Here is a 14,148-nt window from a genome sequence, read left to right on the forward strand (position 1 = left end):
CATTCAGTTTAACTTAATTTGTATACATTTTATCCCTGTATGTTGGGAAAAACATTTGCCGAGAGAGGGCAAACAGTAATATAGAAAATCTACACTTTATCCATCAAGGGGTTTACAAAAGATTGCTGCCTCTATCACAGCTGACTTTCTTTTTTGCTTTTTGAACATTTTCTCACACTCCATTTCCTTGAAACTCACATTATCCAGTTAGTAGTTTTTTTTAATTCCATTATTCCCTCTCCCCTACCCCTGTTATTTCAAAATCTAATCCTTTGTCCACCCAAGACACCATCAGCAGACCCACCCTAATTGCAGTTAGCAGCTTCTGCTGGTGATTCTGCTGAGGGGAGGAAAAACAATTGAAGCAAATGCTGTTTCTATTGATCAGCCAGTGTCTCTGTCCTCTCTCCAGTCGGCTGTGTTTACTATTCCTGCTCAGAGGTCTAATATGTCATAGGATTTAGTGCCTGGGTGCACATATTAGCCTCTGCGGGCAGAATTTCAGCAGAGGAAAGCTGTGGCTGTAAATACAGGCTGCTCTCTTAACTAGACACGCACAGCACTTCTTCTCATGTTGTCTGGAAGAGGTTCAAAAGTGGCCATTAACTTCTGGCACACACTGTTCAGACAACAAAGAGGCTAGTTTATCATAGAATTTAGTCTAGTGTGTGGTGAAAAAGGACTGATATACCAATGAAGAAAAGGAGAAGTAAGTTAGCAATGTTAATAAACATTATAAAAGAATCACCATACCATGAGTCACATGTTGCCCTTTATATCCTTGTATTTCATGAAGCCCGTTGGCAGATGCTCTGACAGATCGCCTCATCTCCAGAGACAGCTAATCTATGAGAGTAAATCAGAACAGGGCTAAGGCCAAAGGACAGCTGGAGTGGGCTACAGGTGCCACCCCGCTTGTCTGCTCACCTCCATTGCTCTCCACAGCCTTCTCTAATGATGATGGAGGACTGGTTAGATTAACTTTCCGCACTGTTACCATGTCCTTTCAGTCATGGAGGCCAGTCATCCAGGAAACACATTTTGGCTCAACAAAGGGTTTGGATTGCATAGAAGTTCATTAAAGACTGCTTATCATTAAAAAATAGTGATTGTCAGATGATCCTCAGGTCAGTCCAGGACACAGAGCTCTAGACAATAAAAGTAATAGCAATGTGAGAGCGAGTGTGATTTTGAGATTAGACCACACACTATAAGCATGATTATAGTCCAGTCCGGCAGTCAGGTTCCAGGACTTGTATGTGAAAATCAATCGCTTAACCCTGTGCTGTGTTTCATAGTGAATGACAGTCAAGGACACGGCTGGGATGTCTCACGACTTCCCGACAAAAATTTGGGACTTGTCTTGTCTTCTTCATTCTCTCTCTTTATCTGTTTGTTTGCATATTACGACTGGTTAGACAAGTAGATGGGGTGGTGAATAAAGAGTCCTGACATCTCATCAATAGTTTTCAAGTTCAGGGTCAAAGAGTAAGACAGGCAAGGTTATTGCCTTCCCCCACATTCCCTCTACACCTAAAGAGGAGGTGGGGCGTTAAAAACTGATCAAACAGTGGGATGAAGGATAACATCCAAGGACAAATGTGTAGAAACCTTTACAAGAGATGATCTGACAAAATCTTTTTCTTACCAGAAACAATTGTAATACTTACTTGGGTGTCTGTTCATACCTTTAGAGTTAATATCATTGTTTACAATTCACAATGCTGGGGGAGAAACACTGAGCGCTAACATTTAGCTTGCCTTAATATAACGTTACACTCTCAGCTGTTGCTTTTTTTGTGTTTGATTTTCCAGGGCTATTTGATCGAATTGTTGCATATGACATACTCATTGATACCTAAGAATGAATTTCTGGCAGTGTTAGTGGCCATTACTGATATTGGAACCACTCATTCATATTGGTATCTGCACAAATCCAACACCTATTACACGCTATAGTCAAGTGACAAGTGTTAAAGAAGTTAAAATGTTAATACAAAGGACAGATGAGTTCATAGAGTTCGATGCACTTTGCTTCAGATGTAAGGCTGGAAGAGAAAGGTCACATGCTCATGTTTTTTCAGTCCACTGTTCAATTATGTCAAACATGTCTTCTTTGCACCAATTATCAGCAGTCTTCAAACAGTGCAGGTCTTCTCATTAAGGATTAGTGATGTTATTAAGTGAGAATTTCAAACTCGGATGATCTGTGATAAGAATTGTGTCAGCACTGCCCAAAGGTCCGTTCTTTTTCAAAAGTCTGTCTTTATTGTACCACCTTTAGTAATTACTGTAATCCCTCTATTTATTTATTTCAGATCTAAAATCAAGCCGAACCCTGCAACACAAGTCAATTAATATACTGCTCCTTACATCTTCTTTCCTGGCAATCCCCTGTCAAATTACACAAGTGCCAGAATGACACGGTTAATCCACCACTGTTCTCATGAGAATCCTCATCGGGCTAATTGTGTTACAAAGAATAATTGCATTCATTTAAACGCAATGCTTAAATGCTATTTTTTTAATCATTTGAGTTTACTTTCCCCATAGGCCTATTTCCCAGTGATCTTCCACATCCTCCCTGCCTTAAGCAAATACTATATGGGGTCTTCTAAACCCTCATGAATGTTTAAACTTTGAGAATGGGGTCCTGTCCCTTTGTGTTCCCATCTCTATGGGAAAAAAATCTTCAGGAGTAAGCTGTTTTCATATATACAGTATTAAAGGGCCCTGTTCTCTCATAGATGAGAGCAGATGGTACGATGGCATATTTTTCAGGCCTGTCACGTGTGCTCAGAGTGAACGTGCTCTCAGCTGTGTAGTAGAGAACAGGCTACTGGGTCCATACAACCATCCACATTTCTCAAGGTGAAATATTAAACTTGATTTTTAAAAGTTCAAATAAATCTCAAAGCTCCCAAAACATAATTTGATCAAGCCTATAAACCCCTCTATTTCAATCCTGCTCAAGACAGGCTGTTTCTGTGTCTGTAGCCTTTTGCAAGTGAGCTATGTTCAAACATGCCCCTCCGGAAGGGCTTGAGTGGCTTGGGCTTTCTTGCACCATGTCTCATTGTTTACGGTGAGAAGGCAGACTCAGAGGGCAGAAAAAAACACCAAGCTGTGGGAGTGACAAGACCAAGTACTTTGAGTTTCCTGATGTATCTTTCATCACTAGAAGTACTGATTTACAAGTGTTATCAGGGGTTACTGCCCTTTGTGATGTCATGAAGGAACGCTCTCTAAATGGCCACATATTTTCAGAAAAGTGGAGCAGACAAAAGAGAGAGAGGATGAACTTTTCTCAGAATTTAGGGGTTTAAAGACAGACAAGGGTTTTTTTTTGCACACTAATCAGAACAATTTAACCTTCAGCCTGCCACAGTATGTTAAAGACTTATCCATACTTATCAGTCATCTAAGTAGCTCTGTCAAGATTAATTTGCTTCTAAACATTATCAAAACAATGCCATCACAATTGTTTGGTCATAAACCAAAGTACTGTATACAATTTTGACTTTAAAGATGTTAAAAGTTAGGTGTCACTGTTTAATCCTAAATTGGAAAAATTCCTTTCCTCCATTGCTAAACTACAAATATGAGTTGAGTCAAAGTCCCCTTTAACACTAAATATAATTTAAACTCAATCTAACTCCCTTTGCTTTCTTCATCAGAGAAACTCAGGATTTAAATCAATTTCATTTCTTTTTTAAGGGAGCTGGGGATGCAGTTTTGTTTGGCAAAAAAAGCCAAAGTCTCTCTCTCTCTCTCTCTCTCTCTCTCTCTCTCTCTCTCTTTCTCTGAATCCATCTACCCATTAATCCATCCACAGGAAGGCCAATCAGGTGACTAGAGAGCTGTTTACTAAGGAGCAGCTCATGGTGCCATAAAGGCGTTATCCAGTCAGGGTTGTCGGCCTGGAGTGACGGATTGTATCAAGCCTTCCTGCCGGAATAAATAGAGGCATTAGCAGCTCTACAGTTGGCCTGTGCTGCTGCTGAGGCTTACTGGCCTATGAAATGTGCAGCAAGGCAGTGTCCTGGGCCTCGCCACAGTGTGATGAATAGCTTATATTCTTCCATAAAGCATATTAAAGTCAGATTGCATGATGGATAGCAGGCTGTAGACAGTGGGTATGGTTAGGAAGGTAGAATGGGGGAGATTTAGGAAGTGGGGGAGAGGGCTTTTGATGAAATATGAAAAGGGAAGGAAATTAAATCCCAAATATATCAAGCTCCCCCCTACCTTCCATTTCCAGTGACTAATGAAAAATGTAAGGGCCATTTTACAATTTTAATAAGGCCTCTATAGGCCTCTGAACAATGTCTGGTCTTTGTATTTCTTAGCTTCAGCAGAGTGGTTCTCATCTGCTTCACATAGTTCAGGTGTGCTCTTAAAAATAATAATCATTGATATACCCATGACCCACAAACCTCCAAATTGGATGTGCCTCCATTTCCAAACATACAATGTTTAGCTTTTATCCCTATCCTTCTTTCTGTATCTCCCTCTATCCCAATTTTCACACCTGGTGCAGTGGTCCATCATGAGCAGAGTTTCGACCAATATTTCTGCATCTTTAAAGGAAGTTTTCTTCATGCCAACGGACTGTAACTTTTCTAACATCTATCTCTCCAAACACTCTATAAACAGTCTGTTGTTAGACAGGCACAGAAAATAATGTCTGACCCGACCTCATTTCTTCACTCTGAGTTTCAGCCTTTTCCCTCTGGGAGAAGATTCAAGGTCCCTTACACCAGGCTTAACCGCTATAAACATTCATTTGTGCCATGAAGGAGAGGTATTGTAAGATGATGTGCCAAATGGCTGTGCAATATGCCAGTGTTATAATTGTAGGATAAGGTGTTTTTATGTATATTGTTACGTCCCCAGCCACACCCCCCTCTCCTGTGTTTGTGACTCACCTCTGTTTTCGAGTGTTTGTGTGTGATAGTGTGTGAATGTCTCATTTAGGCCTGATTTTGTTCACTTGTGCTGCAAGCTGGAAAAGCTTGATTGGAACATCACTGCAGGAGGCAATTAACCAATCAGAAGACAGCCTTGTGGTCAACAATGAGTAAGATCTGCTGTCTGCTCTTTTTAAAAAACACAACAATGAGTAAAGTCTTTTACTCATTTTGATATTGATTTTGATAAAGTGCCTTCAGATAACACTAGTTATGAATTGGCACTTTACAAATACAGATTGATTGACATGTTTTAACTGCAATTAACTTAACAAGTTTCTAAATCTAAATTAGAAAACAAAACTGTGGAAAATGTTTTTAGAAAAGATTTCTCCTAGATAACTTTGATCCATGTGAGAGCTAAATGAGACTATTGCTTATGTCTCCAGCGTCTCACCCTGGACTCCAGATAAGATAGCTGCACAAAATCTCAACCTAGTCTCCCTTTCAGTTCCAAAGGAGATCTCATCAAGTTCTAATATGATTCTCAGATTTGTCCCAAGTTTTGAGACTTTTTTTGAGCTCAGGTAGAGAACTTGGAGAGCTCTCTCAATTTTCTCAATCTAACCTCCCTTCACTTTTTTTTAATGTTGATCTCACACAGAGTAAAAAAAAGAACCTTGCGCTCTCTGCTCTTTAAAATATACTGAAAATGTACTATTCAATGCAATACATTTGAAAACAAAGCCCTATTTCTAGGTCTTGTTAGCTTGCTGCCTTCCACTAATTTTCTTGGAGATGGCTGTGGCTCAGTTGGTGTCTCTCAACCAGAAGATCAAGGGTTCGATACCCAGCTTCTCTGAGCCACGTGTCCCTAGGCAAGACACTTAACCCCGAATTATGGCCCCCACTGTATGGGATAAGTTACTTGTGATGGTCAATATACATAGTAATTCATTGATGTTTTTTTTTTTTTTTTAATGTAGGTTGGAATGTGTAAGGCTGCTTAAGTTTAGTAGGCTCATCACAGTCTCATCTTTGTCTCATTATGCTCTCATTTGGAGATGACTGAACCATTAACAAGATATCTGTTTTAAGTCTCAAATAAGACTCTTGTGGCTAGTCTCAATCATTGCTCATAGTGAATTTTAGGAGAAACAAAAAAGACATCAATGAGAAATATTTGAAACTTGAAAGAGGTTGGAATGAGAATTACCATTTTGTCTCCTGAGATGCAGAAGAGAAAGCCTTGAGCAGCAACATCTTCCTCTGGGATTCTTTCCTCCCCATGCATTTCACAATTATTATGAGCCAGTACTCATATTTCAATAATCCTATACTGTATTCGCGCAGCACACAAACATCACGTTAAACATAACCAACAGCAATACGAGCCGGTACACAAATAAATGATTCTGTAGTCATGTACATTTAACTTAATATATCTGATAAAATAAATACGATTTTGTGGCAATTTAAGTAACTTTAAAAAAAAAATGTTTAAGATCGTATCTGATTATTTTGGTTGCATTAAATATAATCTTTATGTTTATGTAATTCTAAATGAATAGAATTTTTAATGAATGAATCAATTACAATAGAATTAGTCAGTTTTTAATTGACGAGCACTTCATGTTATTTTGCACCTTTTTTCTGCTTTTGAATTCAGCAGCTATCGTCTGGTCACAAGACATAAAGAAAGTGCGAATAATTTAACTCAACAATTTCATTTGGTTGACAAAGGAGTTTTTTTTATACTGTAATGTTAATAACAACTTGTGGGTGTATGCTGCGCGTTATATTTACAGTCTATGATGCTACGTTACAAAACAAAATTAGCAAGCAAAGTAATCCAGAGAGACAGAGACTCTGTTGAGGTAAACTATGCATGTTATGTTAATGTAGGCTTTTGTGTGATGGTATTGCACCACGATATCAGAAAGATATCACGAGTATTTGCACTAAGAAAATAATAAGCTTTATTTGAAAGTTGCATTGAAAGCAATTGCTGTTAATCTACGGCCAATTTTCAACACTAAAATACTGTTTTGATCTAAAACAGTTAAGAACTGTAGTTAGCAATGCATTGTGATGCTCACCCTGAAACAAGCTGACAAAGGCCATAAACAGTATACTGATGTTTTAAATTACAGGACATTACAGTATTTTTTTTAAAAAGAGGGTGTTGCCTTGACAACTTGGAGCACGATCACTAGTGTGGTATGTTAGGTTGTTTGTTTTTTGTTCCTAAAAATATGCTACTGCTTATTGTTCTCAGTTTTCTTTATTAAAATACCCAAAGCCATCAACTCCTGAATAGAGAATCTTTGGAGGATCATTTGAATTGCAGTTTTCAGAGAAGGAAACACAATATGGAGAACATGTGCTACACACCAACGAGACCTGCTTCATCAACATGCATCAGATTTTAAAACTACAAATTAGACTCTTGTTGATATCTTATTTAATTGATATTGCAGAGGATATTTGATACAGACAGATCCTCAGTAGCATTAGCTTGTCTGGCTTATAGCCTACACCACATAAGCAATGTTATGATGAATATCCATAACACACTTGAATATACAACATATTAGATGTAACACCAGAAGCATCTCTCAAACATTGCATTTTAAAGCAGTCAACAGAGGGATATGCATTGAAATGTGACACACACACACACACACACACACACACACACACACACACCTACACACACACCTACACACACACACACACACACACACACACACACACACACACACAGACACACAGACACAGACACACACACACACACACACACACACACAGACTTTGAAACTACCGGAACTTTGAGTGGCAGCAGAGCGGCGCTGTCCTCTTGCCAGTCCTCCTGTCAGTACAGCTGGATGCAGCGTTAGAGAACCTTCTCATCCTTCCATCGGACTTAAACTTGTTTAAGGTTCTTTTTAAAAGCAAGCTTAATCAGCTGGGCCTTGCTTCCGAGCAGCATACTGCGCCGATGCTCTGAGAAGACGCTTTGAAGCATAGAAAATGAGTTTTCACACATAAATGTAGAAGCTCCTAAAGTTAGGGCAAAGGTGTGTGCTGTGAGAACAGTCAGCATAGCCTGGATTTATACGGATATCCATGGCAAAATTAAGTGAGTAAGCTGGCAAAAACTCGTCGAGTGGCTACAGTGACGTAGGCTACATCACGTACACAGCTTAACTTTCTTTTTAGTAAGTCGGTGATAGGCTGTTGCAGTGTAAATTCCAATCAAATACAATCACACCATTGTTTGTTTATATTTTTGATGGTTTACTGATAAAGAATGCAACATCATTTGCATCTTTGACAATATAATATTAAGTTTAAAAAAAAAAATCTGTGCCTCAAGTGGGGATAGAAGATCGATATAGCTTGAAAGGTCTTTTGAATATAAAAAAATTAAAACATTGAGGAACAAACACATTTCCAACTACTGTGTACTTATTGACATCTATCAGTCTTCATGCTGCTAAAAGAAACCAAAACAAGCAGAATCTAATTCTAATCAGAAAGAAATTCTTGCTCTATTAGGAATATTCAAACCTATCCTAATGTTTAATATCCATAAAAAGACAGATTAGGTTAGAGTTAAAATACATTTTCACAAGTATACTTTTTATTGTTATTAGAGAAGGTCGGATTAATGCTGTTCTACTCTTCCCCAGCTGAAAACCACTTAAAGCTGCCACAGTGGAACTAAATACCACTGGGTACCAGCCAGACCTTTGAAACACTTAGTATGAATCTTCCTCATTCATCCTGTGTGAACAGTAACGTTCAGTGCTGACATAAATCACTACAGGAACAGATGAGTCAGACTGCACACAGAGGGACACACTTCAGAAGTTCACTGAAGTTTGTCCCAACTCCTTGTAATCCGTAAAAGTGAGACATAAAACAAAATAACATATTTATTGGTGATGTAAAAGAACTACAAATACATGAATTTGCCCATTCAAGAATAAGAATTGAGCAAAAATATATTGATAAATTGTTTAGTTGAAAGTCTGCTTTTCCACTCAATTCAATTTTGGAAAGGTATAGTCGTCAACCTTAGCTTAGACTAATTACTACATCATACTGTGCTCATGTGTAATATGGATAAAGAGCTGAACTGATGATGGCGATGTCTAGACGTGTAGTATTCAAGCCCTGGACAGGGAATTCCTCATTTTACTACAGAGTCAGCAGGCATCTATCGACTGTTAAGAGAAAGGGCTCAATGAGTCATTCACCTGATCAGAAAGTGTTATCTGCATAAGGTGTTTCTGTGTTTGTTGCACTTTACCTCCAATATCCCAAAGTGTCTTGTGGGTTAGAGGGGATTGATCCTTGGCCTCCTCTATTAATCACAGGTAGAGAGATGTATTGACTTTTTGGCTTTGATGAGGTGAAGTGAAGGTTTAAAGAGGCCACATTAACTCACCACACGACATAGTAAGCACTGAATAGAGTCATAAGCTCGTCTGTGTGTTTTTAAATACCCAGACCCGCATATTTTATTTTTTAAAAATCCAAATGACAAATTTATAAGTGATACATTGCAGCAACATGGCTCGTTGCCTTTGTAGCAAGGCTTATCCCTCATGTGCTATTAATATATTTATTATTTCTTTCATTAATTTTATAGAAATGATCGATCGCTTTGAATGTAGCCAGAATTAATCCTCTGTAGATGCTAATCGGGCGGAGAAAATTTGAAATGGTGCATCATCAGTCAACTGGCTACATCAGGCTCTGTTATCTGAACCAAGTGTCCTCTCATTTTAATTTAATTCCCCCCTCCCTCTCTCTTTCTCCCTCACTCTCCCCCTCTATCTCACTTGCTCTTGTTCTCTGAGGAGGAAAATTACATCGTGAGTAGCAGTACAAAATGATTTTGGCAGCTTGGTCTGACAAACTCCTCCAATCACTGTCAACGTCTTCAGCGCGATCAGACCTTTACAGCTTTACACTTAATTTCCAAAGCTGATATCAAACGATCATCAATCATTCTACTTTAACTAATGCAGTTCTTTGTTTTGAAATAAATGCCCCTCATCAAGCATTTATCAAGTCTGCCACCAGGAACTTATTTCCTTTCTTTTCACACAGTGACTGTTTACTACTGTGGAACGCCCATGCATAATTAAACCTCTTATGAATATCTCAGACCATGCTTTTAACCTCACCACACACTCCCAGGGGACAGAAGATAAATTCTCACAATACTCTTACCAAGGTCAAGGGTTACACTAATGTCTCATTTCAAACTCATTTTCCCATCATGCCATCATGGTGAAATAAGGATTAATTGACAGCCTTAGGTTATTGATCCACAGTTGCTGCATTCTCCACATTATAAACATGGAATGTATTGGAATACAAAACACATATGTGAAGAAAATTACTATAAAATTTGAATAGATTTTCAGAAATCACAGCAGCACTGGTTTAGGACTTGGGATGGGGGATAGTGTTTAAACCTTGAACTGGCCTTGGGCAATTATACTGTACAGCCACTTTGACGATATTGCGTAATGACAACATATGGTTTGACATCCCAACAAACCCAGAGAAAAAAAACCCATCCCTCTATTGTTTCCCTGTAATCACACTGACCTCTGTTAGTTTCAAGTGCTGTGCGAGTACTGACCCCGCAGTTTTCCCTGGTAAAGCAGAAAAATCCTGCCTTTGGGCGATCTGAAGTTCTTCTGCTGGTTTGATGTGTACACACAAACACACTCTAATCAGTGGGTATGGATATAGGAGCAGAGTCAGCTACAATACAGCTAGCTTCACAGCTAATTGAGATTTTTTATTTCTCAACTGCTGCTTCCACAACACTGTACCAGTCTGTAACATGTGAATTCACGGACTGGTACATTAATATCCTTGATGGAATCAATATAAATGTACGAAGGACAGCACATCTTTTTACAGTGCTGCAGTGGAATCACATGCAGCATGCTTAAACCTTGGAGCTACCTGACCAGTCATGTCAGAGTAATTTATCCAAAATGAAATATCAAATAGACGTGAAGTGTGCCAGAGAAGGGAGGAGCTGCTTGGGGAGTGGCAGGTGAAGGTGTGTACGTCAGGGACTGGGAGGGTTTGTTGAGCCTGTGCACTGGTGGCAACTGGGAAAGTCCAGGGTGAAGTTGTGCACTAATGAATTATTCCTTGACTGAGGGGGAATGAGTAAAGCCCTTTCACCAATCAGCTACCCTGCATCCGTTGTAAATATAATATAATATATTAATATAATTATTAATTATTGTTAATAATAATTATTATTATTATTAATATAATGTAAATATAAATACCAGGAACAAACAACCTCTGCTCCTAATAGCCCTGACAGCAGAAGATACACAAAGACAACACCCTATGAAACAGTCATATTTCAATTGCTTTTTCATGATGTTTCATACACCAGTGAAATACATGAGGAAATGGAAATAATTTGCTAGATGTTGTGTTAAAGCATTTGAAATTATTGGTAGCTGCATGAAATTTGACGTCTAATCCTAAATGCAATGCATGCTGTGAAAATAAGCTTATTTTGCACCCATTTTAGCCAGTAGTGCAACTATGCTGAATTCAATTTACATTTTTGGGTTTACTTCATATTGTCTTTCAAAAATGGTACATAAGTGTTACTCTGTAAAATGTATTAAAAGTGGCCACTAATATTCCCAATTTAATTGTATATATATAGTTTTTTATAAAGGTCTTTCTCTGTAATACACAACAAGAATAATCCTAATCACACAACATATCTCTCTGTATCTCTGTCTCTCTCTCTCTCTCTCTCTCTCTCTCTCTCTCTCTTACTAATAGACTACAAGGGAACTGACATGGCTCGAAAGGTCACTGGCTATAAAACTAGCTCTAACTCCCCTGTGGTTTAAATGACTTTCACACTTTACTTTTTCAATTTGAAAGCACTAACCACTGATTGTGTGTGTGTGTGTGTGTGTGTGTGTGTGTGTGTGTGTGTAACAACACTTTCCTTCCTGGAATTTACATTGTGATTACAGCTGCATCATTAACTGGTGTGGATTTTCTAAATATTAAGAGATATTTTGGGGGCAATACAGTATTCAGAACGTTTATTGTGCAATGTTTTCAGAAGATGATTTCCTTTGCTGTCAATCACAGAAGTCACAGACACACTGCTGTGTTTGTATGTGGGCATGATGGATAACGTTTTTTTAAGTAACATTAACAAAAAGTATGAGGAGGAATTTACTCACTCCTTTCAGACTTAAAAGCATGATTAATCTCTGTGACATTTCATACTGCACAAAACAAAGGAAAATAAACCCTCAGCCTTCTGCTAAACCTTCAAACTGCAATTGAAACCAACACACAACCTGATTGATTATCTTGTTCATCAATTTAAGAATTATATCTGTGTTAAGTAAGTTAAATAACCAAACATGTTTGGGAAAGGTAAAAGGCATGTGGTCTGTGGTGTGTGGGCTCAAAAGGTTAATGAGGTGCTTGTTCGCTTCAAGGAGAGGAGACGACGATGCTCTTTACGGAAGAGCAGGCGTCATACGCCTGAGGAGCCGCCATAATGACACCCCTCAGATCTCATTATCAGGCTTATTGATTGGTCATGCCCACCTGCCCCCCCCCCCCCCCAAAAAAAAAAAAAAAAAACCACACACAAACACACACACACATACTTGCACAAAGCGAAAACAGTCACGCATACACACATTCACTGGCACAGAAATAGGAAAACCTAATCACAACAGAAACAAAGCATTTAGTACACATTGATGTTCTAATAAATAAATACATTTTATATCTCCTGTCCTAATGCAGAATGCTATTTTGGCCATTTTGCTGACAAAAAACCTGACATGTCTGTTTTTGTAATAAATAAAATAAAAACACTAGTGTTTGTAACGTATCAATTTCAGGTTATAAAAGCAAGATATATAAATCTACATGCACGATATGGGCTCTTTCTCTTCATTCACAGCCTCCCACACACACACACACACACACACACACACACACACATTTGTACAAAACACCCCTGAGTAAGTGACACACTCTACAACTCTAATATACTTGCACACTCCCACATAGCCACTTCAAAAGGATGAAAACACACACACACACACACACACACACACACACACACACACACACACACACACACACACACACACACACACTTTAAAATACACTGGCAATTTTAGCCTTTGTTGTGAAGTTATCATTTTGTTCAAATATAAAGTTCACTAATTAGAGTTACACAGTGACTCAAGAGGTATGTCCAGCTGAGTCGTTAAAGTTATTAACATAATATCAATCCCTCCAACACGCATACTTTCACCACCATGAGATGAATTGTCTGGAAATAATTAAACAACATTTTTGAACTGCACTTAAAAATAAAAATAAAAAATAGGTCGGTAGGAAGAGAAGAGGATTCAATCTGCTCTCAGCTTATACTTCCAAATAGAGCATCAAAAGCCTTTGTGCCTTTGCAAAATTACAAAAAATAGCTCCAGGAATCAGGTTGGGAAAACCCCCTCAGCTATTACATAACGTCTGTGGAGGTGAGTCTCTGAAGACCAGAAGAATGAAAGCATTATTTTAATAAAGGCCTTTCCACATGTAGAGTACCTCTATTAATGTTTTCATACTCCCATGTCCCACCTGCCCCAGGCTCGAACCCTGTTTGGCACCACTGGGGAGACCCACACTAGTAGCACCTGGCAGTGGGACGTGGGGATGGAGGGATGGGAGCAGGTGGAACAGATTGCACAGATGTCTAGTTTCACACACATGGGCACCACATAGATTGGAAGAGTAGGGTGAAGGTGGATGTTGTTGAGGAGTGTGCTTTCACATTTGAAGATGCCGAAGGGACAGAAGGGATGGAGTAATTGTTTATTGTAGAATTGAGAGGAAGACGTTTTTTCTACATTTTGATCCAAGACTATTTTTTCCTGAAAAGGTGTATTCAAAAATCGTGGTCCAAATTCCTGTCTTGGACAAATTGCAAGTTTTCATAAATCTATTGGTGGATACACTGTGTTTATAGGCTTATTCCACAAATCCATCTGATTTGCTTAATAATAAACTGTCAGCAAACTTTTCTCTTTTACTAAGCATTTGATACTTGTATAACATTTTACTACTTGATTTGCTATGTGGCCTACAGCAACAGCTATATGCATTTGTCCTTTAATGGAGGGGC

The sequence above is a fragment of the Symphodus melops genome (assembly GCF_947650265.1).
Source record: "Symphodus melops genome assembly, chromosome: 8".
NCBI lineage: Eukaryota > Metazoa > Chordata > Actinopteri > Labriformes > Labridae > Symphodus > Symphodus melops.